At 37.8% G+C, this 24,506-nt stretch overlaps 2 pseudogenes; one reads left to right on the top strand and one right to left on the bottom strand.

Moving 5' to 3' along the window:
• Nucleotides 1–1,137: 1,137 nt before the first annotated feature.
• LOC116596723 lies at nt 1,138–1,418 on the bottom strand (annotated as a pseudogene).
• LOC116597094 lies at nt 1,417–3,518 on the top strand (annotated as a pseudogene).
• Nucleotides 3,519–24,506: the final 20,988 nt, after the last annotated feature.

Genomic DNA, 24,506 nt, shown 5'->3' with positions numbered 1-24,506 from the left:
CTCCTGGTCTCCAGCCCGGAGGAGCCGAGAGCCCAGGGCCGCACTCCTCAGTGCGCCCTCAGAGAACAGCGCCCAGTTACTCCCGTCTGCCTGACCTCCGGCCGCGCTCCGAGCTCACCGAGCCTGCGACCAGTTCAAGGTAACACCGAGCTGTGAGCTTACTGTCGGCTCTGTCTCTGTAGCCGGCTTTCCCGTTCCAATACCCGCAAGGTCTGCGACACTCAGACACCCCTGATCCTTCTGTGACCCTGCGGGACCTGAGGCCACGCTGACCCCGCGTGGGCTTCGCCCCGGTTTAGCCTCTGGAGCGATGTCCCTCAGCGGAACAGACTTTTAAAAGTCCTGATTTTGTGCGCCGTTGCTCCGCCGCTTGCTGGGAGCCGGCCCCTCCCCCCGGGGTCTATCTTCCCGTCGCTTTGGATTCACTTCTCCGCCGGTCCTACCTTTCACAAAGTGGTTGTTTTTCTGTTTCCAGAATTGCTGTTCTTCTTCTCTTCTATCTGCCGATGGATTTCCAGGTGTTTGCAATCTTTAGATAAGCTATCTAGCTGATCTCCGGCTAGCTGAAGCAGTCTCAGCCTGCTACTTCTCCGCCATCTTGACTCCTCCTCTGGAATTCATTTTCTTTTAGAGTAATTTATCCTTAAAGACAGTTTGCCCTACATGTAATAGATATGTATAATAAAGTTATAAAATCATTCTTGGTTTTATAATGATAAATGAAAAACATTAAAATACTCCAATTGAACAAGATAGGCAAGGATTTTGATGTTCTTTTTGTTACCTGTTGTTAAACACTGAGAGCAAAATAACTTACTAGAATATAAATAGAAGAGCTGAATGAGCATAGCACTAATGGAGAAAGAGGGTATTTTCACAGAACCAGTATTTTTAGGTCATTCCATCTCCTTTTGATGTTAATCAAAATACACGATTGGCCATTTACTTTTACAAAACGTAATACGCTTGTGCACACACACAGTTACCTTATGCACAATAAATGAAAGGGGAAAGGGAAAATTGAAAGAATAGAGAAAACTACATTGTAGTAAAAATGTGGTGGAACCAAATTGTGGTTTTCTATTGAAAATATTTTTTGGTCTGGAGGAAGGGGTTTTGAAGTAGCAGGTTTCCTTTTTAGTAGACACTTCCTATCTGATGCAGGAACACATCAATTCTATCTCCATTCTCCATTTCCAACAGTGCAGATGTGCCTGTTTCATAGACTGGCTGCTCATCAAATCTGATCAACCTCATCACAAATGCTATCATTTACAAAAGGCTTTCATTAGTTTACTAAGTAGTATAGTCCTCTTAATTTTAAACTACACCACAGAACCATCCTGCCCCACCACCTTCAAATCAGTATGATCACTATTCTCAGTCTGGGCTCCTTCCTTTACTTTATTGTAGGCCATGGCATGTGCTAGAGGGTCCTCAGCTGCTGCTTTATAAAGAGGTAACATTTCTGAACCAAAGGAGCACAGAAGCAGCACCAGAAGTGGCAGAAAAAGGAGGTGGCAACAATATTAAGGAACTAATTTTTAAAGTAACTTGTTATACTGAAATAGATAAATTAGATACCTGATAAATGTTTTATAAAAACTTACAATATTCCTCAGATACAATAATGAAATATTAAAATGCTCAATTTAAATAAAAAATAAAATGAGGAATCCTGATATCACTTGTTTTTAATATATATTTAAAAAGTTCTAGCCAGAGGTGCCTGGGTAGCCAGTTGGTTAAGGATCTTCCTTTGGCTCCGGTCATGATCCTGGAGTCCTGGGATAGAGCCCCATGTCAGGCTCTCTGCTCAATAAGGAGCCTACTTCTCTCTCTCTCTCTCTCAAATAGACAAACAAAATCTTAAAATTTTTTTAAAAAATGTTCTAGCTAGCCCAGAAGGAGAGGGGACAGCTTTTCTGTTGGAATTATTGGGTTGAGAGGAGTGTAGTGGTTCCCCCACTATGGTGTGGGGCAACAACTGATATCAGTTTATTCCAAAGAAGGGGAGTTATCTGGCAAAATTGTAACTGCCTGCTGTGTTCAAGGCTTCCATTTGACCAGATATTGTGAACTTTGTTCAACTTTTGCAACCAAAACAGCACTATGCTGTCAGTCAATTGGGAGGGCATCAAACCAGTGCTAGGTGTTGGGGTATGAAGAGAGTGTGCCTTGAATTCCCAGAATTCAAGATGGTGTGACTCACAGTTCCATCCAGAGTGCTTTTGGAGATAAGTGTTGTGAAACTCAATATTTCCACCAACCAAACCCTCACACCATTGGAAACACAGAATGAACACAACACAGAAATGTTATGTCTTCTGCTCTGCCCTGGCTGCTTTGGCCTTACCAGTCCTGGTTGCATTTAAAGTCATCATATTGAGGAAGTTACTGAATTTCCTTTGGTGGCTGAAAATAAAGTTGAAAGCTAAGAGATGACTATAGAGTCTACTTTGCCTCTTAAGAAACTTAGGGCCTGGGCACCTGGGTGGCTCAGTGGGTTAAAGCCTCTGCCTTCAGCTCAGGTCATGATCTTGGGGTCCTGGGATCGAGCCCCGCATCAGGCTCTCTGCTCAGCTGGGAGCCTGCTTCCTCCTCTCTCTCTGCCTGCTTCTCTGCCTACTTGTGATCTCCGTCTATTAAATAAATAAATAAAATCTTAAAAAAAAAAAAAAAGAAAAAGAAAGAAACTTAGGGCCTAGAATGATATTGTAAAGTTCCATGTGTTTCAGCACACAGAAGCTGCAAAAGCAAAATGAGAAGTGGTCATTGTATGCAGAGCAGGGGGCTCTGAATCATCACTGAAGACAAGTGTCATCAAAGTTTTCAGAAACATCTTGAGAATTACTCTGCTTAATGTAAGCAAACTGAACATTTTGAAAATTACTCCTGGTGGGGATGTGGAATGTTTCTACATTTGGACTAAAAGTGCTTTCTCTGGTTGTGTTGCAAAAACAATGAATACTGTTATGTTGAAAATCAATCAATTAATTAATTAATTAAATTTTTTAAAATGTCAAAAAAAAAAAGTTCTTTCTCTAAGATAGATTATTTACCCTCAGGAGTAAATACAATCTTCTATCCACACAATTTTCAAAAGAGACCTTAACAGAATCTCAGAAATCACAAAGATCCAAAGATCCCTCTTAGAATGACACAAGAATTTTATCATAGAGTCTTAAAGAAGAATCCACTGAAAAATCCAAGAATGATGTTTGAAGCTAAACTCATATTCAAGGACTGTAAACCAGAACAGCACTCTTCGCCAGGCCAAAAATCACAATCTCTGGGTAGATAAAGTTGTGGCAGCACTAGAAGCCAAATCAGATGAGAAGGGGTTCTAGGCAAGTAACCACTGGTAGGGAAGAAATAGAAGAAGGTTACAGGTGTTAAGAAGCAGAATAACTCTTTGGTGGGAAAAAGGGTTGCAGTTGCCAAGAAACTAGCAACTGGAAAGATGCCAGCAGAAAAGACCCACCATTGAAAAAAAGCAGCCTGCTGCAAAAACTTAATTTATTCCATAAAAGTCAAATAATCTTGGGTAGCTCATTTTGCATAAAGAGGTTGTGAAAAAAAAAAGGGAGAAAAACATATGGATAGTGAAATCAGTAAAAATTTTATAGATGAAAATTTGTCTTGATGGTTAAGGTGAAGAAAATTCTATAAATGATTACAACTAATAACAGAATTTAGTACGTTAATCACATAAGATATCAAAGCACTGATTTTGCCAATTCAAGATGGCAACATAGGAAGATCATGAATTCACCTTCTCCCCGACTGACACCTTGAATCTATAGCTATGTGGAATAAGTCCCTCTGAAAAAAACTAAAACTTTGAAAGCAACTATTATACATTGGGCATTCTATTAAAAAAATATATGAAAGAAACTGTGATACAATCCCACCATAAACCCACTTTTTTTTTTTTTTTTTTTTTTTTGAGAGACAGAGAGAGAAAGAGAGAATAGGGTGGGGGGGTGGGGGGAAAGGGAGAGAATCTTAAGCAGACTCCATGTTGAGTATGGAGCCTGATGCAGGCATCAGTTTCATGACCCTGAGATCATGATGTGAGTCAAAATCAAGAGTTAGAGGCTTAGCCAACTAAGCCATCCAGGTGCTCCAACTCCTATCTATAGTACAGGAGGAAACTAAAAACTCAGAGCTTCTCCCATGGAATGAAGGCTTTGAACCCCACATCAGGAACCCCAATTTTTAAGAACCTTACGAGAAATCTCCCCAAACATCTAGCTTTGTAAAGAAACAGCTTACTTCAGTGATGGCTAGAAGGGCATAGTGATCTGAGAAATGGCTCTTTTTTTTTTTAAGATTTTATTTATTTATTTGACAGAGATCACAAGTAGGCAGAGAGGTAGGCAGAGAGAGAGGAGAAAGCAGGCTCCCCACAGAGCAGAGAGCCTGATGTGGGGCTTGATCCCAGGGATCTGGGATCATGACCTGAGCCAAAGGCAGAGGCTTTAACTCACTAAGCCACCCAGGCACCCCCTGAGAAATGGCTCTTAAAAGACACCCACACACTTGGAGTTACTCATCCCAGAGCCCAGTTCAGAAGCAGCTGATCATGCCCACACTTAGGAAAAGCAGCTCATTTCTAAAGCATCAACCTGATGGGCAAGCATCTAAATTAGGATCTAGGGGTTTTCTGGGAAAATCTCCAGAGACAAAGCCTGGTAGGTACCTTCTATGCACACCATCTTCTTTCCCCAAATCCTAGGCTTTCCCCTCAACCCTTACTTCAGAGTGCTATCTTTATGCTCCCCCTCTGCCTTGCTCCAACCAACAGCTGCCATCTGAGCACTGTCTCTCTCCCCCTGCCATGCTCCATAGTGCCACTATCTCCCAGAGGTGTCTTGGTTTTATGTCTAGTGCTCTGGTTTTTGGAGCTGCAGCTCAGGAGATACCCAATGATTGCTTGGAGTTAGAGGCCAAAGGGAGTTGCATTTCTGAGTCCTCGAGACTATAGCTAATTGGAGAAACAGCTCTTAACAGGCTGTCATCAAGGCATTGCACAGATAGCAGGATAAAACACCGATGTAAACTTTTTTTTTTTTTTTTAAGATTTTACTTATTTATTTGACAGAGAGACAGATCAGAAGTCGGTAGAGAGGCAGGCAGAGAGAGAGGGAAGCAGGCTACCTGCTGAGCAGAGAGCCCAATGTGGGACTTGATCCCAGGACCCTGGGATCATGACCTGTGCCAAAGGCAGAGGCTTTAACCCACTGAGCCACCCAGGTGCCCTACCCATGTAGAGTTTTTGTGAAATAGGCCAATTTTCTTACTTGGAAGCTTCGATCTGAGGAGCAATTCCCTCAAGCCCCAATTTTCATGACTGATTCACAAGGGACAACTCCAGAACACCTGGCTCTGGTGGCCAGTGGGGCTTATGCTTGCAGTCCCAAAGGATTATATATATATTTGCATACTTTCTAAACTGGTACCTCAGGCCTGGCTTACATCAGCCTGAATCTAAGTGCTGAGATCCTCCACTGACAAAATGAGACAGAGGACTGTGTCCCAAACAAAAGCACAGGACAAAATTACAGCAAGACAGAGGGAAAAAATTTAACGTAATAGTTATAAAGATACTCACTCAACTGGAGGAAAGAGGGGAGGACCCCAGTAAAACCCTAAACAAAGAGAGAAGAATGTAAAAAAAAAAAAGAAAAAGAAAGAACTAATGATGAAGAACTCAGTACTTGAAATTACAAATTCTGTAGGGGCATTTTGGGGGCTCAGTCAAGTAAAACTCATGTGGTGATCTCACAGTTGTAAGATTAAGCTCTGAGTGAGACTCTGAGCTCAGTGTAGAGTTGGCTTTGGATTCTTTTTCCCCTCCTCTGACCCTTCCTGCTCTCACCATCGGTCTCTGAAATGAATAAATAAAATCTTTAATAGAAATACTGTAAATGGAATAAAAAATAGACTAGAGAATACAGAAAAACAGATCAGCAACCTGACAGTAAATAAAAACAATCAAGCAGAACAGGAGAAAAAAAAATCCAAAAATGAGAATGGACATAAGGAAACTCAGTAATAGCATTCACATTATAGGGATCTCAAAAGAGAAAAGAGGGAAGAAGATATACCTAAAGATAATAATAGGTGAAAATGTCCTCAATCTGAGGAAGGAAACAGATATCCAGATCAAGAATGCACATAGAACCCCCAACAAAATCAACCCAAGGAGGTTCCCTCCAAGACACATATTAATTGAAAGGGCAAAAACTAGTGATAAAGAGAATTTGTAAAACAGTAAGAGAAAACAGTTACATACAAGCGAAACCCTATAACACTGAAATTCTGTCAGCTGATTTTTCAGCATAAACTTTGCAGGCCAGAAGAGATTGGCAGGATATATTCAAAGGGCTGAAAGGGAAAAACCTGAAACCAAGAAAACTCTTTCCAACATGGTTATCATCCAGACTAGAATAAGAGATAAAGAGTTTCACAAACAAACAAAAGTTGGAGGAATTAGAAAAATTGGAAGTTTAAAAGCAATAAGGTTGAGTATATCTATAAAAACCAGTAAAGGGATTTATAAAATTAAAGACACAAAGTATGACAAAATATACTTAAAATGTGGGATGAGGGAGAGAAATAAAAATATAGTGCTTTTAGAATGGTTCCAGACTTAAATGACTAAATGATATAGACTGCTGTATGTATAAGATGTTATTTATTAACCTAATGGCAAGCACAAATAAAAAACTGGTAACAGATATGCAAAAAAAAAGAAAGAAATCCAAGTATATCAGTAATGAAAGACAGCAAATCATGAAAGGAGGAAGCAAGAGAAGAAATATAACTACAAAAACAATAATAAAACTAGTAACAAAATGGCAATAAGTACATTCCCATCAATAATCTGAATGTAAATGAACTACTGCTCCAATCAAAAGACATAGGAAGAAGGGATAGATTAAAAAAATCAAAAAACAAAAAACCAAGCCCCATCTATATACTGCCTACAAAAGATTTATTTCAAACTGAAAGACACATGAAGATTGAAAATGGAGGGGTGGGGGTGCCTGGGTGGCTCAGTGGGTTAAGCCTCTGTCTTCAGCTCAGGTCATGGTCTCAGGATCCTGGGATTGAGCCCCGCATTGGGCTCTCTGCTGAGCAGAGAGCCTGCTTCCCCCTCTCTCTCTGAATGCCTCTCTTCCTGCTTGTGATCTCTGTCTGTCAAATAAGTTAATAAAATCTTAAAAAAAAAATTGAAAATGGAGGGATGGTAAAGCATTTATCATGCCTGTGAGAATGAAAAGGAAGCCAGGGTAGCAATATTTATATATGGCAAAATAGACTTTAAAACAAAGACTGTATCAAGAGATAAAGAAGGACATTATCATAATGTCCTTAATAATCATAAAGAGACAATCCAGTGTAAAGATAATAGCAATTGTAAAAATTTATCCATCCAGTATGAGAGCACCCAAATATATGAAGCAGCCATTAAATAAGATAAAGAAAGCAATTAACAGTGATAAATAATAGGATACTTTAACACCCCACTTACATCAATGGATAGATATTCCACACAGAAAATAAAAAATAAGACAGTGCTTTAAGTGACATATTTTACCAGATGAATCTAACAAATATATTCAGAATATTCCATCCTAAAACAGCAGAATACACATTCTTTTCAAGGACACATGGAATATTTGCCAGAATGGATTACATATTAACCTGCAAAACAGGCCTCAAATTCCAAAAGATCAAAGTCATACAATGCAGCTTTTTTGATCACAATGCTATGAAATTAGAAATCAACTGCAAGAAAAAATCTAGAAAAATCAACAATACAAGGAGGTTAAATGTCATGCTACTAAACAAGGAATAAGGCAAACAAGAAATCAAAGAGGAAGTACAGAATACATGGAGATAAGTGATAATGAAAACAAAATGGTCCAAAATCTTTGAGATGCAGTAGAAGTGGTTCTAAGAGGGAGGTTTATAGCAATATAGGCTTACCTCAAAAAGCAAGAAAAATCTCAAAAAAAAAAAAAAAAAAAACAAGAAAAATCTCAAATGAACAACCTAACCTTACATTTAAAGGAGCTAGAAAAGGAAGAACAAACAAAACACCAAAACAGTAGAAGGAAAGAAATAAAGATTAGAGAAGAAAAAAATTAAATAGAAATTAAACCAAACCAGTAAAACATGTCAATGAAACCAGGAGTTGGTTCATTGAAAAGATCAACAAAATTGACAAAGCTTTATTCAGTTAAAAAGGAAAGGAAAGGAAAGAAGAAAGGAAAGGAGAAAGAAAGAGGAAAAGAGAGGAAGGAAGGAAGGAGAAAGAAAGAAAGAAAGAAACTCAATATCAGAAATGAAAATGGAGAAATAACATCAAAAACCACAGAACTACAGTGCGTTTTAAGAGAATGTTATAAAAGTCTATATGCCAACAAATTGGACAACCTAGAAGAAATATACAATCTCCCAAAACAGAAACAGAAATAGAAAATTGAACAGACAAATTATCAGCAATGAAGTTGAATCAGTAATCAAAAAACTCCCAACAAACAAAAGTTCAGGACCAGACAGCTTTACAGGTAAATCCTATCAAAGAGTGAATACCTGCTATTCTCAAATTATCAAAAATGGAATGAAAGCTTTCAAATTTATTCTATGAAACCAGTAATAGCCTGATACCAAAACCAGATAAGACACTAAAGTAAAAGGGAACTATGGGCCAACATCCCTGATGAACACAGATGCAAAAATCCTCAACAAAATATTAGCAAACTGAATCCAACGATATATTTAAAAAATCATTCACTACGATCAAATGGAATTTATTCTCAGGATGCAAGTGTGGTTCAATATTTGCAAATCAATAAAAATAATACATCCTATCACTAAGAGAGGATAAAACCATATTATCATTTAAATAGATGCAGAAAAAGCATGTGACAGAGTACAACATCCATTCATGACAAAAACTCTCAACACAGTAGGTTCAGAGGGATCATACCTTAACATTATAAAGACCATACCACAAACAATATCATACTCAATGGTAAAAAAAAAAAAAAAAAAAAAAAAAAAAAGAGAGAGATTTTTCTCTAAGATCAGAAACAACACAAAGATGTCCACTCTCACCACTTTTATTCAACAGAACCCTAGAAGTCCTAGCCCCAGCAATCACACAAGATGTAGTAAAAAGAATCCAAATAGGTTAGGAAGTAAAACCTTTAGTATTTACAGGTGATTGCAAAAGTTTTCTGTTGAATTTTCTAAGAAGTCAATAGAAAAACTTCTAAAACTGATAAATGAATTCAGGAATGCCGTAGGATAAAAAAAAAAAATCAATACACAAAAATTTGTTCCATCTTTATACACTAATAATCAAGTAGCAGAAAAGAGAAATAAAAACAATTACATCTATGATTGTACCAAAAAATTTTACCAAATTGTATCATTTACAATTCATACCAAAAAATTCCATTTAAATTGTACCAAAAATTGTACCTAGGAATAAACTCAACCAAGGAGAGAAAAGACACACTCTGAAAACTATAAAATACTGATAAAAGAAATTGAAGATAGCATAAAGATATTCCATGTCCATGAACTGGAAGAATATTGTTAAAATGTTTATGCTATCCAAAGCAATTTACAAACTGAATGTAATCCCTATCAAAACACCAACATCAATGTTCATAAAACTAGAAAAAAAAATCCTAAAATTTGTATGGAATCAAAAAAGATTCTGATTAATTCAAGCAATCTTGAAAAAGAAGGCCAAAACTGGAGGGATCACAATCCCAGTTTTCAAAGCTGTATTTCAAAGCTGTAGTAGTTAAGATATTATGGTACTAATATCTAATATACACACAGTAGTAGTTAAGATATTATGGTACTAATATCTAATATACACACAGATCAGTGGAACAGAATAGAGAACTCAGAAATAAACTCACAAATATATGGTCGATTAATCTTTGACAAAGGAGGAAAGAATATTCACTGGGAAAAACCGTCTCATCCACAAATAGTGCTGGGAAAACTGGACAGCCACATGCAAAATAATGAAATTAGATCACATTCTCATTCTATACACAAAAATAAACTCAAAATGGAATATGGACCTAAATGTGAGACATTAAACCATAAAATCCTAGGAGAGAGCATAGACAGTAATTCCTCTGACTTTGGCCATAACAATATTTTTCTAGATAGGTCTACCAATAAAGGGAAAAAAATCAAAATTAAACTATTGGGATTACATCGAAATATAAAACTTATGCACAACAAAGGAAATAGTCAACAAAACAAAAAGATAACCTATTGAATGGGATCAGATATTGTAAATAATTTATCTGATAAGGGGTTAATATAGAAAAAATATAAAAAGCTTACACAACTCAACACCAAAAACAAACAAACAAAACCCAAATAATTCAATTAAAAAATCAGCAGAGAACATGAACACACACATATAGATGGCTAACAGACAAATGAAAAGTTGCTCAATATCATGAATCATCAGGGAAATTCAAATCAAAACCACAAGGAGATATCAACTCACACCTGTCAGAAGGTTAAAATTAAAAACACAAGAAAATAACAATTGTTGGCAGAAATGCAGAAAAAAAGGAATACTCATGCACTGTTGGTGGGAATGCAACCTGGAAAGCAGTACAGATGTTCTTCAAAAAATTAAAAATAAAATTACCATATGTTCCAGTAATTTTAGTACTGAGTATTTACCCTAAGAATACAAAAACAGTAATTTGAAAATATGTAAGATATTTGAATCCCTATGTTTATAGTAGCATTATTTACAATAGCCAAACTATGGAAGCAACTCAATAGTCATGGATAGATGAATGGATAAGATGGGACACACATACACACAATGAAATATAACTCAGCTATAAAAAAGAATGAACTCTTGCTGTTTGCAACAACATGGATGGACCAAGAGGACATAGTGTTAAGTGAAATAAGTCAGGGAAAGACAAATAGCATATGATTTCCGTCATCTGTGGAATTTAAGAAACAAAAGAAAAAAAGAGACAGACTTAAATATAGAGAACTGGTGGTTACCAGAGGTGTGGTAGTTTGGGATGGGTGAAATAGGTGAAGGGGATTAAGAATAGGTTTATTGTGATGAGCAATGAGTAATGCATAAAATATCTGAATCACTACATTTTACAACTGAAACTAGTAAAATATTGTATGATAATTATATTGGAATAAACCAAAATAAATAGGCCACTTGGACAAACACACTATTTAAATAACAACCAGTGCTACGGCAAGGTTAAAAAACAAGTTTTATTTTTGACACCAGACAAATTCTTTCGAGACTGGAAAAACTGTTTCATTTAATGCATAGAGACTGAAGAGTCAAGCAAAATGAAGAAAGAGAGGAATATGTTCATACACTATGGAGTATTAGGCCTCCATCAGAAAAGATGAATACCCAACTTTTCTATCAACATGGATGGGACTGGAAGAGATTATGCTGAGTGAAATAAGCCAAGCAGAGAGAGTCAATTATCATATGGTTTCACTTATTTGTGGAGCATAACAAATAACATGGGGAGATGGGGAGATGGAGAGGAGAAGGGAGTTGAGGGAGATTGGAAGGGGAGATGAACCATGAGAGACTATGGACTCTGAAAAACAATCTGAAGGTTTTGAAGGGGTTGGGGGTGGAAGATTGGGGGAGCCAGGTGGTGGGTATTATGGAGGGCACGGATTGCATGGAGCACTGGGTGTGGTACATAAACAATGAATTCTGTTACACTGAAAATAAATTTTTTTTTTAAAAAAGCATAAAAAACGAGAGGAATATGTTTATATATATATGTATACAAAACCTCAGAAAAAATTAATGAAATAAGTATAATAATTTACCTGATATAGAGTTCAAAGTTATGGTTAAAAGATTTACTGAACTTCGGTGAAAAACAGATAGGCACAATGAGAACTTCAACAAAAAGACAAAATAACATCATATAGTGTACGAAATAGAATTTACAGAATTGAAGAATAAAATAATGGAACTGAAAAATATAGTAAAGTGGTATGACAGAAGACTAGATGAAGAAGAAGTTAATGACCTCAAATTTAAGGCAGTAGAAGTCTCCCAATTAGAATGGGGAGAAAAAAATTAATAACAGCTTAAAGGACTAAGACATCCATTGGGCTAGCACTCACATTATAGGGGACTGAGAAGACACAGAGAAAGGGCAAAAAAAAATTATTTAAAGAAATAAAGACTGAAAACTTCACTAACTTCACTAATTAAAATGTCAGAAGATTAAGAGAATCTTAAAAAAAAAAAAAAAGATAAACAGCTTGTTACATCCAAGGGAAGCTCTGTAAAATCATTAGTAGATTTTCCAGCAGAAATTTTGCAGACCAGAAGAAAGTGGAAAGGTATATTCAAAGTGCTCAAAGAAAAAAAAATTAACTAAGAATACATTATACAGCAAGATTATCATTCACAATTCAAGGAAATATAAAGAACTTTATAGGTAAGTAAAAAGTGAAGGTATTCATCAAGATTAAACTACACTTACAATGAATTTTAAACAACCTCTAAGTCGAAAAGAACATGTGCTAATGAGTAACAGGAAAACATATGAATGTATAATTTCATATGGTAAAGGTAAATATATAGTAAAACTGAGGAATTAACCATTTAAAAAGCTGGTAAGGGAGGGTTAAAATACAAGTAAAAAATAACTTTATAGTAATAATTTGAGGGATGCAGAAGATAAAGATACAAAATGTGACCTCAAAAACCTAAAATGTAGACAAGAGTAAACATATACAGCTTTAGAATGTGTTCAAACTTATATAGTTATCAACCCAAACCCAAAGCAAAAACCAATATGCAAAAGCAAGAGAAAGGTCTCTAAGTACACCATTAAAGAAAGTCATCATACCACAAAGGAAGAGACAAGAAGGAAACAAAGAGGAACTACAAATCAGCAAGCTAACAATGAACAAAATGGCTAGAAGTACATACTTATCAATAATTACTTTAAATTTAAGTGGATTAAATTCTCCAATTTAAAAGATAGAATGGCCGGGGCGCCTGGGTGGCTCAGTCGGTTAAAGCCTCTGCAGAAGTAGAAAAGAATAAACAAAGCCAAAAGCAGTAGAAAAAAGAAAATAATAAAGATAGAGCAAAAATAAAATAAGAAAATATAGTAGAAAATATTAATAAAATAAGAGTTGGTCATTGGAAAGGATAAATAGCAAGGAGATTAAATCAGTAATCAAAAACCTCCTAATGAACATCATATGCCACAACTCAGTAGTAAATTCTGCCAAACATTCAAGAAAATTAATACTAATCCTTCTCAAATTCTTCAGAAATAGAAATGAAGGGAATACTTCCAAACTCATTCAATGAGGCCAGCATTACCCATTTGGTTTTGGTAACCAAATAAGAATGCCACAAGAAAAGAAAATTATAGGCCAATACACCTAATGAACATAGGTGTGAAAATATTTGATAAAATATTAGCAACCCTAATTCAACAATCTATAAAAAGGTCCATTATAATCTAGTAGGATTTTTTACACGAATGTAAGTATGGTTTAAAATTCACAGATTAATATAACACATTAAGTGAGTGAAGGATAAAAATACCGTGGTCCTCTCAATACATACAAAGCATGTGATGAAATTCAACATCATGATAAAAACTCTCAACAAAGTGGGTATAGAGGGAATATAACTCAACATATTAAAGGTTAAATATGACAAGCCCACTGCTCCTATCATACTCAACAGGAGTCTACTCCATGATCAGGAACAAGACATACTCTATAATCAGGAACAAGATAGGATGCCCAGGCTTATTTTTATTTAACATCGTATTGGAGTCCTACTGAGAGATATTAGACAATTAAAAAAAAAGAAAAGGCATCCAAAATAGAAATGAAGGAGTAAAACTGTCACTATTTACTGATGGCATAGCAAGAAAACTCTGAAGACTGTTAGAATTAATAAACAAATTATTTGAGCTTTCAGGATACTAAAATGAATACACAAAATTCAGTTGCATTTTTATGTTAAACTATAAGGAAGAGAAACTAAGGAAATGATCCCATGAACAATTTTATCAAGGATAACATACCTAGGAAAAAATTCAATCAAGGAGTAAAAATCTATACACTGAAAGCTTTAGACATAGACTAAAAAATAAATAAATAAATAAATAAATAAATAAATGAATAAAATTAAAGATGCAAATAAATGGAATAATCTGTGCTCATGGAGTGGAAGAATATTGCTAAAATGTCCATATTACCCAAGGCAATCCAAGATTTAAGGCAATCCTTATAAAAATTCCAATAGCAATTATCACAAAGCAGAATAAAGAGCTCTAAAATTTTTATGGAACCAAAAAAGACCCCAAATAGCCAAGAAATCTTAAGAAAGACAAAGGTGGAAGCATCACACTATGATTTTGAACTACATTACAAAGCTATACTAGTAAAAAAATATGGCATCATCATAAAACAGACACATAGATTAATGAAACAAAATAAAAGCCCAGAAATAAACCAGCACATATATGGTCAATTAATTTATGATAAAGGAGCCAAGAATATAAGATGGGGAAAGCACTATCTTGGCAATAAATGATTTTTATAAACTGAAAAGCCCTATGCAAAAGGATGAAACTGAAACCACTACATTATACAATACACAAAAATTAAATTTAAATTAATTAAGGCACTTGAATTTAAGCGCTTAGACCATTACATTCCTAGAAGAAAGCACAGTCAGCTCCTTGACACTAGTCTTATGATAGACTTTATAGATTTGACTCCAAAACAATAGCAAAAATAAAGAAGTGAGACTATATCACAGTAAAAACCTGCATAGCAAAGGAAACCATCAGCTAAATGAAAAGGCAACCTACTGAACAGGAGAAGTATTTTTCACTCATGTCCCTACCACCCAAACCTTGCTTCTGGCAACTACCAATCTCATCTCTGTATTTATGAGATTTTTCAAATTAATATTTAACATATAACTGAGATATAAGGTGTTTTTCTTTCTCTGACTTATTTCACTTAGCATAATGTCCTTTAGGCCCATCCACATTGCTGCAATTGGTAAGATTCTATTATTTTTATGGTTGATTAACACTCTATTGTACACATATATCCATTTTTCTGTTCATTAGCTGGTTAGTGTAAATAATGCTACATTAAACATGGGAAGATGCATATATCACTTGAATTTAGGGTTTTCATTTCCTTTGAATAAATACCCAGAAGTGGAATTCCTGGATTGGATGGTAATTTTATTTTCAATTTTTTGAGAAATTTCCATGCTGTTTCCCATAGCAGCTGCTCAAATTTACATTCTCACTAATAGCACACAAGGATTTCCTTCTCTCCACATCCTCTCCAACATTTGTTTTTTTGTCTTTTTGATAATAGCTATTCAAAAGGTCTGAGGTGATGTCTCACTGTGATACTGGTTTGAATTTCCCTGATGATTAGCCAACCTTTGTTGGCTATCTTTATATCTTCAAAAAACGTCTTTTCAGATCTTATGTTCATTTTTCAGTGGGATTGCTTTATGCTTTTGGTCTCTCTTTTGCTATTGAGTTATGTGAATACTTTATATATCTTAGATATTAGCCCCATAAGATATATGATTTGGGGTTCAAAAAGAACCAACTTCCAGTTATAAAATAAGTCATGGGGAGTTCTGGGAAGATGGTAAACCGGGAGAATTCTGAACTCACTTTGTTCCATGGACACACTGAGACGACTGCCATATCAGAGCAAGTACCTTGAAAATGACCTGAAGACTGGCAGAACAGACTTCCCACAATTAATTCTAAAGAGGCGGCCATATCAAAAAGGGTCTGAGTGCCACACACATTATTGGAAATCAGACCCCGAAGGAGACGAACCACAAATAGAAGGGACACCATAAGCATGAGAAGTGAGAGAATTAGACCCCATACCAGGCACTCCAGGCATGGGGACCCTGCACTGAGAAGACAGTCCCCATAACATTTAGCTTTGAAAACCAGTGGGTCTTAGCTTCAGAAGTTTTTACAATCAGTGGGGGTTAACTCCTGGTACTTAAAAAATCAGCAGGCTTAGCTCTGGGAGAGCCTGAAGAAAATAGGAAACTGAATTCCTATCCCTAAAGAGACAGGCTAATAAATAACCCTGCTGAGATATAGCATCAAAGCAGCTGTTTGAAAAATGCTCGGGGTTGAAGCAGATTGATTTACTAATTTCAAAACATGCTCTGGAGGGATAAAGATTGTTAGGAGACTTCTCTAAGAACAGAAGTGCTAGTGGGGACCACTTTTCTGCCCCCATCCCCTATATCCCAGATAGTAGGACACTTGAGGGAACCAGTGCAAACACTCTCCACCTATCTTGTTTGCACTGTTGCCCCACCCCTGAGGATCTGTCCCATCCAACTTGCCCCCTCGACAGACATCACTCCAAAGTGGCTCCTGCCCAACACATCCTGGAAGCAGCCCCAGGAGAGACTGACACCACTCCAAAATGTGTCCTGCTGTGGGGAGAGGGGAAAATAACTACACACACACCAGTGCACCTGCAGTCCCAGCAGCTGAACTTCATAGCTAACAGGGCAGAAAGAATCCCCTGCCAATCAGTCCTAGAGTGGAAGCAGGCATGTGTTCTGGCTGTAAGCTCCACCTACCAATGAGAGCCTCTCAAGGCACAAGGCAAGGAGAAGGCACTGCTAGTTGGTGCTCCTGCAGCCCTGGCAGATGGGCTGAGGGTAGGCCTCTGGTCTCACTGCTGACACTATCCAACTATAAGCCTGTCCTGTCCCTTACTGGCCCTATAAGAGCACAGGGGCAAAACCTTATCTAGTGTGCCCACAATAGGCAAAGTGTGAAATCACAACTGACTGAACTGAAGGCAAATGCAGCTCAAACTTAACAGAAAAGCAGATGCACCTCACATATGAGAAACCCCTGAATCACTTGGCTCTGGTGAACTAGAGCTATAGCACTCCAGCTATTACATAGCTGTATTCTTAATATACAGAAACAACTAGAAAAATTGGGGAAATAGAGGAATATGTCCCAAATGAAAGAACGGAACAAAATCACAACAGATAAAAGAGATTAGCAACATTCCTAAAAAATAATTCAAAGTAATGATCATACTTACTGAAGAGTAGAGGATTTCAGTGATACTTTCAACAAAGAGACAGAAAACATAAACACCAGAAATGAATAATTCAGTAACTGAAATTAAAAGACAGTACACTACAGAAAATAAATAGCAGCTTAGAGGAGGCTGAAGTGTTACCCTGGAAGACAGAGTAAGCAAAGGATGTATAAGACCTTTCTGTAGGATATTTATGTACTTAAAGGCAAAAGAGTAAATTTAAACAAGTGGGAGTATGTCTTAGATGTTTTCCATTTCTCTCTCCAGACTCAATCTTAATTTACAGATTACATCTTAAGACTGAATTTACAGATTACATCAATGGGATTCCTTGAATTCTGGATTCACTCAGCATAATCTGGATTCAGGTAGAGATCAGCCAATGAGAGATATTGGCAGGAGATCAAAGAGCAAACAGATTACTCATTCAGCCAACGACCCCCCTGCTGACTTGCCCTGCTTCATTCTTCTAATGAAGGCCATAGCTTCTGTTGAGTGACTCTCTCATACAACTAGAGATTTCCCCTCTGGGTTACAGTACCTAATTTCTCCATCTCACTTCTTTTACTCCTTTAGGCATAAAAGGGATACTTGTTTATGACTACTGGCTTCCCTTAATCCTGTTCAATTATTTAAAAATATTTTTATTAGACTCAAATCAATCTACTGCTGAAGCCACTGCTTTCTTATTTCAACTGAGTTGTAATTTGTGCCAATGTACTACTAGGAAATGGGACTCCAGTATTGCCTTGCTCATATGTTTAAGGAGAACATGAATTACTTTCTTGCTCTAGTAAAAGGGTATATGCAAAAGATTCACAATTACCCAGCTTAACATTGGTGGTTAAATGTTATGTAACACAGAGTGAAACCCTATGGCCCTTCAATGCTGTGATGGCAAGAGCAATCATAATCATGGAAAGCACATACAAAGAAAATGAAAAATTAAAGGTCTTAAATACCAACTCATTATATAGGTGGGTGAAAATTAGAACGCCGGTATATTAGCTGGTTTCTCAGGATAGTTATGACTGAGATGTAAGTCCAAGTCTTGATTATAAACACTGCAGATATCTTATACTAAATAAGGCCATTTATTTGAAAGAAATATGATTCTGAGATATAAGACAGGGCATTTGAATAGACAAACAAACTTGTGAACTTTAAAATGCCCTGGAATTCTTTTACCAGCAAAGGTAGCTCCTCTTCTCCTTAAGGGGACTTGCTCTATGCATAAAAACTTCTGAAAGTTCTATCACAGAAGATGTCAACTCTCTTAAGTATCTATTACCATCACTACTTATTTCCTGTAGACTTGCAGGAGAATTAGACACCAATATGAAGTATAGACTGGTGAAAAAAAATGAAAATATTCACCAAATTTGTTTAGGTAGGAATCTTAGGAACATGCATGTGGGTAGAGTCTAGTGATAGTTAGACCCAAAATAGAAAATAAGAGACTTGCTTAACCCAAGTTTGTTGCCATTGATACAGTCACCTAGAATTTATTGTTTAATGTGTTACACTGAACATCTAAGGATCCTATTAATAGACATCTAGGTTGGCTAATTTAAACCCAGACTCAATGGTAGATTAAACATGCTCCAGAAGAAGAGGACAAAAGCTCAAGGAAATCAAGAGTTTGAATGGAACTACATTGAACCTGCTCAGTCACTCATTAACTTAGCTTTCATGAAAGTCTCAAAGCATACTACCTATATGAAGGCATTAAGAAATGCACTGGTAAATTGGGAATGTAATTTCACCAAGATGGTAACATAAATCATTCCTGATGTCACTGCCTCTCACAAGAACAACTATTTATGGATGCCCTATGAAAATCCTGGAAACATATGGGTGAGGCTGAAGCAACCTCTTGCACCACAGAGAAAGAATGCATTACAAGGTTAAGTGGAAAAGCTACACACTAATCACATCACCTCCCACCAAATGAAGAGGGCTCCCCTGAGCCTACAGTTCCTCTAGTGGTAAAAAGGATCCCAGGGTAGACATCTAGCTTCCCCACCATTGTGGATGGCTTGTTGGGAGTTCCACTCTGGTCTCTCCTCATGGATCATGGAGGAAACTGCAGGCCTTGACCACTAGGAATTGAATTGTGATGGAAAAGGGAGAGGGCTTATAGTAACCAACACTTTGAACTTAGCATACTAAGTTCCTCCTTGCAACACCCAAGTAATATTCCCAACCAGCAGGTTTGTTCAACTGCAGAGTCAAGATGGTGGCCAAACCTGACCAGGATAATTGATGGGGTGTAAGTCAGCCTGATTGGAACTTTAAACAAAGAGCTCTGCTGGCCCTGGACCTTGGTTGGTCCCTTCACTGGGACAGGAAAACAAAGTTGTATCCCCATCAATTGATCACTATAGCTCTCAGCCCCACCTCTCCAGAAAGCTTTGTTGGGACACCTGGTTGGCTACTTAGCCCAGAACACTGAAGCAAAGAGATGAAAGGCAGTAATGATCATCCACACAGCAAAGCCAGTGGCTCTATTTGCCTGGGGAACTTGGGGCACCATTTGGCTTAAGTCAAGATCTCAAACAGAGTGTGGCCAAACTTACAGCTTGTTCTGCCATTTTGCCAAGGGAAAAGAAGTGAACTCATAGCCCTGCCCACTGCTGAGGATAACTTTCCACCCTACCTGACCAGGAAGCCAGGCCTGAGCTCCTGAGGAATTGCTTAGGCCAGCAGCACTCAAGCAGTGAGCCCAGTCAAACTGGACCTCGACAAAGAGTTTGGTGCATAGCTCTGTCTGATTCGCTCCCCAAATAAAGTCTTGCAAGACTTGGAGCCTGTTCTGTGTTCCACTCGTCGTAGGCAGAGAAATTAATCTGTATGCCTGCCCACAGCTGAATATAGCCTCTACCCCTGCCATCCAGGATACCTATTCAGAGGTCTGGAAAATCTTGGCAGCTTACTCTGAAGCTCAGATTCACTTGAGAGGGGAGGCTGAGCAGTAGCTCTCCCAGTGCAGACCCAAGTCAGTGGCCACATCTATTGAGGGAGCTTAGCTTAGCTTAGTCTTGTCTGCCTTAATTCCCAAAGAACCTTGCTGGCCCTGGCACTTCTTCTTCAGTCTCAGCTGGGCAGAGAAAATATAGCCCTGTACAAAGGTCAATACAGCCTCCAGGGTGATCTGACCAGGAAATCTAACCAGGAGGTCCCAAGAATCTATGTAGCCCATTCTGAAATGTTGATTATACTGGCACTTGAGCAGAGAACCTGGTTGGCAACTCTTCTTGTCTGTAGTGCTAGGATAGTGGCCCATTAGGCCAAGGAAACGAGTGCATAGTTCTTCCTAATTTGATCCCTAAACAAGAACTTTGCCAGCCCTGGGGCATGTGTGGGGGCCCTGCCTACACAGGAAAACTAATTCATATTCCTGCCCATAGGTGAATACATCTTTGTGTCTGCCTGACAAGACAATCTAAACAGTACAGGGGAAACAGTCTAGCCCATCCTACAGCCTTGCTTACAGCTGGCACTTGAACAGAGAAAAGAGACCGTGGCTTTCCCATATGCAGAGCAAAACTGGTGGCTCTGTCTAGCCAGATAATTCAATATTCAGACTTGCTTGATTTTAGTCCCTGAACAATGAAGCATATATGCCTTGGGGCTTGTTATGCTTCCCTAACAAGGAAGTGAGGCTAAATCATAGCCACACCTATTGCTGAGTATAGTATCCAGTCCTGTCATCTAGAAATCTTGACCAGAGAATCCGAGCAACAGATGTAGAACCCATCCTCCAGCCTTGCCTGTGCAGGGAACCAAACCGATTGTCCCATTTAGCTTTTGTCAGTCTGCAGGTTCACCCCCTTCAACCTTGGAACTTAATTATGTTGCCCCAAATAGATCCTGGTAGCAGGTTCCACCTACCCTAGGATGTTACCAGATGATTATATCCAGAACCCACAGCTGAACGTACTGGTGAAGAAATGTCTCTGCCAAAATGAACCCATAAATTCTGGAACAGGATAGCGCTTATTCAAATGCACAGATACCAATGTAAGGAATTGAGGATCATTTGAAAGAAGGTAAATATGATGCCAAAGGAAACTAATAAAGCTCAAATAACTGATCCTAAATAAATGGTGATTTATGAACTGTCAGACGGAGAATTCAGAATAATTCTCTTAAAGAAGTATTGTGACTTCAAGAATATACACACAGACAACTAAACAGAATTTGGAAAGCAACACATGAACAAAATGAGAATTTAGACAAATAACAATAGAGAAGGGAAAAAATTCTTTTAAAAACATATCTATATGGGGTGCTGGATATTAACTCACTGCAGTAAACACTTTGCAATATATGTAAGTCATTATATTGTATTTTTAAAATTTATATAGTGCTGTATGCCAATTATGTCTCAATAAAACTAAAACAAAAATTTAAAAAATGCATTGAAAAGAGAGCTCCAGTTTCCATAATAAGTACTGTCATGGCTCCAGTTTCCATAGTAAGTTCTGTGGTGCCTGACTTCTGTAGACTAGAGATAATGGTGAACAATACTGCAATGAAATTATGTTCCCTGTTTTTAAAAAGAATAAGTTTCTACATGGGAAAGCTCAGGCTGCTGTACTTAAAAAATCAGCAATGGAAATTGGGAACAATTTTCACAAAAATTCACAGGGACAGAGTGGTAATCAGAATATTTCAATACATAAGGATCTGTGAGGTGATTGTTAATTGACTACAAGAGCCTTAGAAATACATTGGAGGGTCTTTACAGCTCTACTTTACATTTATAGGAAGACAAATTCTAGATCTGTCGCACAGATCTGCTAACTATGTTAGAGAACTGTGATCTCTTACACAATACCCAGACTTAGGCTAATTTATGGACCTAGAGCCCCTTAATAGGAAAGGAGATCTACAATGTAACTAGTACAAAATACTATAAATCATAGCTCAAGTCTTCTCTAGAGATACCTGTGGCCACTTGCCATCAGTTTTTTGGACTACAGAAATGAAAACACACATACATAATTCTGGACTTTGGGACATAATTAGGTACTGGCTATTCACTGAGGCAAATCCCTAGGTACTGAAAACATTACTACGTTTTACAAGTCAAAGAGGGAATTATGAAGGTCAGGTGATAGATAAACTTCTGACTCCAATCCATTATCTCATAATGAGTCCATTGAAAGCTTATACACCTCCTGTGCCAGATTTTCCCTGTCCAAGAATTAAGACTTAGTCTAATAAGCAAAGAGAATGTGGCTTTCAAAACTTACCATACACCAGAGTTGCCTGGAAGATTAGCCAATCTGCCTCTGCCCCAAGTCTCTGCGTCTAGGTCTCTGATGGAGCCCACCAATCTGCACATCTAAGTCTGTAAGTGGTAGTGATGCTTCTAGTCTGGGGATCATACTTTGCGAACTCCACTCACCATCATATACCTTGTTCTATGGTTCGGATAAGCAATCAGGTATTTTTCTAACTTAGTGGTACTCAAGGTACTATCTTCTGATACATGGAATGGGAACCATTTATTAATTACAGCTATCTTTCTTGATGTGTTTTTTTTTTTTTTTGGGAGAAAAACAACGCAGTCCTTGGCACCTAGTATACAGATATTAACTTGGAAAGTTCTCCCCTTATTGGTATGAAAAGGGTGGTTAGAAGCTGTTTATCTTCACATATTGGCAATGGTGTATGATCATAATCTTGTCACTGGACCATATTAACCCTCTTGTTCTTTCATTATATAGTCCAAAGGGAGCTTGATTTTCCTGATATCCCACAAAACATTATGCTAGCTCATTATTCTGATAACCTTTCCTCATTGCACTTAAAGAGTACAAAGTAATACATGTGTGCCAGAGGGTGGGCAATATCTATGAACACTCAAAGGCTGGCCACGGTGAAATTCTGGAGCCACTGATCTGCAGCAAGTTGGGATATCTCCTATAAAGTAAAAAAGAAACTGCTATAATTTGCCCTGCTCATCAATGAAGAAAGAGATCCAATTGTGGTGATACTCTAGATTTGGGGCTATCATTTATTAAGGCACACTGTTTCAAGGTGTTTACTGGGTTAACTGGAAGACTCCTGATTTGGGTGGCCCTGCCACAAAAAGTCTCTGCAGGAAGTACAGGCTGCAGTGCAAGCCACCTGTCATTGGGAAGTGACCCATACAGTTTTCTGTTTTGGAGAAAATCTTGCTAGAGAGATGCTTAATGAAACATCTAGCAAGCCCCTGCAGAAGAGCTGCAGTGCAGACCCTGCGAACTCTGGAGTTTGATTGTGTCCTCTTTGCGCTCTTCAACTAATAATTCTATCCCATTTGAAAAGCAGCCCCTGGTTTGCTACTGGGCACTAGGAGAAACTGAACACAGTACTACAGGGCAGTAAGTATTTACGCAATCTAAATCGCTTGTTATGTACCTGCTATATATTTGGTGTTACGTAATTTACCAAATCATAGAACTGGAACATTTTCAGCAGTAATTGTATTATAAAATGGAAATAGCATAAAATCCTGCACTAGCAGGTCCAGAATGTATGGGTTAAAATGCACAAAGTGGTTGAGATTTCAATGCCTACTCCCGCTGCTTCACTGTGTCTTCTTCGTCCTGGTTACGGCCTCATGGAAAGTGCTGTGAAATGAGTTAATGAAAAAGAAAAGAAGGAAAGATCTGGATTATGAATAAATCAACATAGTATTCTCTCCCTAGGTGGAAATGGAGAAAAGAGAAAGACAGTGGTGATGGGTATCTTCCCAGTGAGCTGGTTGTTCACTTACATAACATAGAGACAACCCATGGTAAGGACTGACACTAATTCATATGTGATCCTATATGTTGCCTCTTATATCAGGGACTTAAAATTGGAAAATTGGTGAAAACTAAGTCTGAGTGAAGTAAGTTGATGAATATCTTGGCACAGGATATAAAGGTATTCATGTTCTACATAAACGCCGATCAAGAATATCCACAACAATAGACACTCTTTTTTCTTTTTTAATAGTTTTTTATTTCTTTGACAGACAGAGATCACAAGTAGGCAGAGACACAGGCAGAGAGAGAGGAGGAAGCAGGCTCCCCGCTGAGCAGAGAGCCCGATGTGGGGCTCAATCCCAGGACCCTGAGATCATGCCCTGAGCTGAAGGCAGAGGCTTTAACCCACTGAGCCACCCAGGTGTCCCCACAACAGTAGACACTCTTAACAATTAATGCATAAGATTCATTCTCGGATCTCAGCCTTTTCCCCCAGGCACTCTGGTGTTTGCTTCATGAACTCACGTATAATGAGGCCCTGATAACGGGTGGAGGCTCAGTACCTTC

The sequence above is a fragment of the Mustela erminea genome, chromosome 8 (genome assembly GCF_009829155.1).
Source record: "Mustela erminea isolate mMusErm1 chromosome 8, mMusErm1.Pri, whole genome shotgun sequence".
NCBI classification, from domain to species: Eukaryota; Metazoa; Chordata; class Mammalia; order Carnivora; family Mustelidae; genus Mustela; species Mustela erminea.
This window is presented reverse-complemented; position numbering and strand designations above follow the sequence as displayed.